The sequence below is a fragment of the Dioscorea cayenensis genome, chromosome 5, assembly GCF_009730915.1.
Source record: "Dioscorea cayenensis subsp. rotundata cultivar TDr96_F1 chromosome 5, TDr96_F1_v2_PseudoChromosome.rev07_lg8_w22 25.fasta, whole genome shotgun sequence".
In the NCBI taxonomy this organism is placed as follows: Eukaryota; Viridiplantae; Streptophyta; class Magnoliopsida; order Dioscoreales; family Dioscoreaceae; genus Dioscorea; species Dioscorea cayenensis.
Window position 1 is genome coordinate 3,721,952 of NC_052475.1, and position 5,575 is coordinate 3,727,526.

Below are 5,575 nucleotides of genomic sequence, written 5' to 3' on the forward strand. Positions count from 1 at the left end.
AAGTATATATATATATATATATAATATTTATATAGATATAATACTCTGAATACTTTTTATTATGATCAAAAGACCCCATTTGTCATTATATTCCTTTTTGTCGGGACAAAGTACCTCTATTATTTGTTTCCCGAAAAGTTCATCCCTTCCACTACTGCATGTCAGCTTTTGTTTGGATTAGCTGGTGTGGTATTAAAAATTATTAAAACAATATTAGAATATTTAAAATTTTATATTTAAAATTCTAAAAAATATAAATATAATTAAAATTTTAAAAATTTTAATCTAAAACAATAATTTAGTATATGACAATTTAATAGGAGTACTTTTTTGTTTATATTTATATTTATTTATTTATTTTATTAAATAATTTCTCTAATTATATAAAAATAGGTTTTATATCATACAAAAATATTTATCATAATTAATCTTTGATATTTATATAATATATTAACTCTGAATAGCTATGAAATTATATAAATAAAATATTACTTTTATGTATTTTTAAAAATATTAAAGAATAACTGCAGCATAATAAAATGTAAAAATCTTTATCAATAACCAAATATGACTAAGAAAATACACTTTTTACAAACTGAATTATTTCAATCCATTCAAAATACAGATACTCATTGAAAAACTCAAAACCCAAAAACAGTTAATCTGTTTTATTTTCATATAAAACTTGCTCAAAAATAATTTTTTATTTTTATTGTTGTTATTGATGTTTTAATCTTGTAACCAATTTATTTCATTATATTATAAATTTCATTTAATTTTTCTAATGGTAGAATATTGTTTTTTAAAATGAATTTTCAATGATTTAGCATTCAAATATCACTACATCATTTTTGGGTTTTAGAGGCAGTTAAATAGAGGGGTTTTAAAAACCACCCCTATAATAAAATAGAATATATTTTTTTTCATATTTTTAGAGTCGGTTTAGTTAAACCTTTCTATATTAATTTTGTTTTAAAAAATAATTAAAAACCCTCTCTCTCACACGTGTGCGCTCTAATTCCCCAACCGAGAAACCCTGCTTTCTCTCACCCTAACTCCCGACAGGCCTCACTCCTGGCGCCACCACTCCCCACCGTGCCGCTAACTCTCGACAAACCCCGCATCCCAACGCGGTCTCTCTCAAGAGAGCAATCCCCATGCGGCTCCGCAGCCATCACCCACTTCTCGACTTGTTACTCCGCCGAGGAGGTCTCGTCTCTCTTCTCCTCCCCCTACTTCTTAATCTTCTCTCAATTCATCATCCATTGATTGTCTTGGGTTATCCTTTGATGCAGGTTCTCGCTCCCTCATTTTTTTCTGGATCGGCTTCTCCCCTCCCATTGAGCAGGATTTCTGGTTATTTAATTCAATGCTTGCTAGTTGTCTCTTTGCTTATTTTAGTTTAGGTTTGATCAATTGGTGGTGGTGAGATTGTTGCGTGGAGATGTGTTTCTGTGAAGCCATCTGGTTCTTTGGAGTCTAGTTATGGTTTAAATTTTTTTCAAATCAAGGAGGAACATAGCACAATAAAACATGAAAATCCAAACATAAAACTCCATGAATGAAGAACAACAATCTTACTGGGCTCATTCTTCTGAAATTATTATATCCACAGTATTAATTTTGGACTACATCTTGCTTGGCTTTCACACGCACACTCTGCTTTATAATTTATTTGCTGATAATAATGCAGTATGTCAACATTGTTCACCTCTTCTAGCTTTATCTTGATGTGTGATTAAGGATAATTCACTTTAAGCTTGATTGAGAATAAAAAACATGATATGAAAAATTAAGCTGTGCCTTGAAATGGTTGAGTGAAAAGTGTTCAGAATGTCTGAATACCTATCAAATTTCAAAATACAAATCATCATTTGAAATATAGGAGAAGCTTATTATTTTGATTTTAATTAATTTTAATGTTAATTAGATATTTAGCATATGTCTTTGAACTCTACTCTTTGTATAGATATTACTTCGATCTATTTGTTGAGAAGGAGGATGTCAGTAGTGATGGTGATAGATTGGACTCTCCCCGGTCTCATCATCATGATCACTTTGATTGAACTCTTGTTTATTGGTTATTTAGTATTATTCTATGATTCGATTGATTGATTTTAGAGAGCGCATGCCGCATGGTTGATGGATGATGTCTTTGTTAATTTACGTTGCTTGTTTGTTCTCAAAAGAAGATGTTTGGTTTTGTGTAAGCTTTATCAATCATGGGAATTTAAATAATTTTGGTAGTACGTGTTAGAAAAGAGCTAAAAGATGAAAGCATTGCTATTTAAATCTGTTAAAGATAAAGATATCATCTAAACTAAATTTTGATTTGAAACTCAGATAAGTATTGTTTAGTGAATTTGATGATTGTGGATGAATAATATTTATACAAAACTATTTAATTTGAAACAAATGTAACAGTGTGATGATACACTCAAAAGAAAACAAATATGATTTCATTGTTGACAGAGAGTTAGAGATGCTAATTTCTCTTTGTTTTTCAGTATTAACATTGTAATCTGCCATTTTTTTAATTAGATCCACAAGCTTCTAGCATTTACTGATAATATTAATGTCATTTTTATATTTTTTTTCCTGGGATTTTTACTGAAATTCTTTTTTTTTCACGTTTTTCATTAGATCTTTCATCATATCTGGATCCCAATATTCACTCTTGGAGTTGTTCCAGTCCATTTGAACCATATCTTGCCTAACACAATAATGAAGTTTTCCAGGTAAATAAACTCACACTCAGAATTATCTGATAAAATTATTCAACTTACCATAGCTCTTATCCATGTGGTCATGGTAAGGAATCACATTGTTTGAATGATGTAATTTTTAATTGGATTGTTCGATCTGCAACTTGTAGACTCCTTTGGAACATTGTAATCAATGTGAGCATATATATTTTTGAAGCATATAGGCCAAGCATTCTGCATTGCATATCAGCTCTCTGTTATTTTGGACTAATGGGGCTTTTCAGTCCCTCATGCTGATGGGTACCATTTCTTGCCGAGGAGGATCCCATCTTTTTAATTGTAGGATAATCTAAGCTATTTCGGTTGTTTTTTATGTTATGGATTCCCCTCTGATAGGTCTGTCTAAAGTATATATTTCCTGTTATGTATCCACAAAGACAACTTTTATTTTCTCTTGTTGTAATAGTTCTTACATAAAAGACAGCTTCTGATGTTTATATGCTCTTCTTATGTTTTCTGAAATATTTTGCAATTGTTGTGATGCGATTTATGTTTTGCATTTGCATATCGCCCTGGTGATTATCTCATCGTCAGTTTGTTGATTGGTTTATGATTGATGTCCATATTGTGACATGACAAATTAATTTTCCTGTTTTATCTTTGACTAGGTTTATGTAAACTAATTTTGTTCATTTTTATCTTAAGCCTCCTATTTTGTTGTAGGTTTCTCCAACAAAATATAGAGGTTCATTGGGAACAACATCTCAAATTGGCACATGTTTAGGAATAATTGCATCACTCTGTTTAGGAATTTTTTCTGAAGGTGATCCACATTGGTGAGCCATTCTTCTTCTTGATCATCTTGAGTTGAAGTTTTGAACTTTTTTTTAGAGTAATTGAAGCATGTATGAGTTGATGCATTTATAAGTATACGCCCAGTGTTGGTTTATATCCACTAATGGATTTTATGCAATTGGTGAGAAATACAAAGTTTCTGAGTCCATTTTTAAATTATGATACTCATTTTCCTTGTGCAGATCTTTGTATTACATGTTATAAGATGAAGACATGATCCTGTAAGTGGTCTATACGACAAAACCAAAATGTTTCAATATTAATATAACTTAAAATCATTGCATTTATTGGTGCATATCAATATAGATGACTGCCAAAACATTATAACTGCCTATTTTGTTGACCTCCAAAACATCCACTATTGTTGTAAATAATACATAATTGATCTGATAATATTATCCAACATAATTGGTGACTAGGAAATTTGCCATTTGGTCTCCCAAGATCATGGATTAGACTAAACATTTACATTGTTGAGTTTTTTATATTTTGTTTGGTTAAATGCATTAACAACATTGGATGTTAGATAATTAAATATAGTTTGAACAGGGTAGGAAAGAGTGAAAATCTTCATTCGAATTTATTTGCTAGTTTGAAAAAACAAAGTTTTTTCATTTTGAAATTAAATATAGTTTTTATTTGGTCTGTATAGTGGACTTTTGATTATTGTCGTCTATTGCACTTCATCCCAACCTTTAAAATATAATCTAATTTTTATTTTGTCAAATTCAGCTAGAATCTGCTTCAGTTCACAAGCAAAAGTAATTCATATTGTTTTCATTTTTCTAGCAGTCTGTTTCCAAGTGATGATTTTGATGATGGATCACCTATTAGGGTTCACCAATTTGAATGTTATAATTTATAACACAACTATGGTCATCGGGTGATCCACTTGGGCCAGAATGTGTAGTATTCTGTATTTGTATGAGAAGGAGAAAAAGCTCTTGGCATATTATTTATGCTGAAAAATGTGTGATTATCATAAAATTTTTTGGTTATTTGTTTTTGTAATATAACTAAATATGGCTAATGGGAATTTGGACAAGCATAGTTTACAGCTTTTGTTCTTATTGATCAGCGCAAACATTGTAGATGATGGAATATTTGTGATTCTAAATTAAGAAGTTCTCAACAATAATCACAGACATAAGATTTCATGGCATAAGTGTATAATTTCACTGTGTCGCTCCCCTAAGATTCCAGTAGTTATCTACCTAGTCTTAGTCACAGACATTTTGGCTCTGTTTAGATTCCTAGTTCGGAGAGGAATTTGTATGCATGCTTTTATCTGATAGGGCAACACAGATAATTGTCTTCTTACTCTAACCTATTCAACTCATATTATTGTAGGCAATGAGTTTGCTAAAGCAGCATACACAAAAGAGCGGTGGAACATTACATAGAAGCTATGAGAAGGAACTCTAGGATCTAAGGGATATGAATGATATTTCACACATCTGGGCTACATTTCTTGGTGCTACTTGAACTCTCCTTTACAATTGCTTCTATGTTAAAAATTCACCTTTTGTTCCAAATTTTTCATTGTTTCCCCACCAATCCTTTATTCTGCCAATATCATGTTGGTGATAAACCGTTGCAAAATTTGTTGTGTGACAATCACAACTTTACTAATAGTCGAACATAGTCAATCACTAGGATATTTTTCAGTGTTTGAGTGGTCAGCTTATCAAGCCATATGTCATTGTGAATATCTGATGTCTATCACTTGTGTTGTGGCTCATGAAGTACTTCTGCGCTTGTTCAGATATACAACAACAGGGTTGCGTGCTTTACACTTTGGTTGGGAGCCTGGGCTGAAGGACTCAAGATGCACAAATTGCATTGATCTTGATCCTTCATTTTCAAAATGAAACTGTTCAATCCAGGGAGAAAAGTACAATTCTCTATTCTTCATGGAAAGTTCAATCCACCAACTCTTGAAATGAAAATGTTCTTATAAAATGACATATTCTTGTATTTTTATTTTTATTTTAATAAGTTTTGAATTATTTCCT

The 5,575-nt window shown here is 31.0% G+C and overlaps 1 long non-coding RNA gene across 2 annotated transcripts; it reads left to right on the plus strand.

Moving 5' to 3' along the window:
* The first annotated feature begins 1,023 nt into the window (after positions 1-1,023).
* On the plus strand, positions 1,024-4,939 carry LOC120262111. Of its 2 annotated transcripts, none has more exons than XR_005536707.1 (5): positions 1,024-1,209; positions 1,296-1,356; positions 2,644-2,738; positions 3,429-3,541; positions 4,911-4,939. It is a non-coding gene; the product is annotated as an uncharacterized LOC120262111 (long non-coding RNA). The 2 variants fall into 2 exon arrangements; XR_005536706.1 differs by lacking the exon at positions 4,911-4,939 and adding an exon at positions 3,743-3,785.
* The last annotated feature ends 636 nt before the right edge of the window (positions 4,940-5,575 follow it).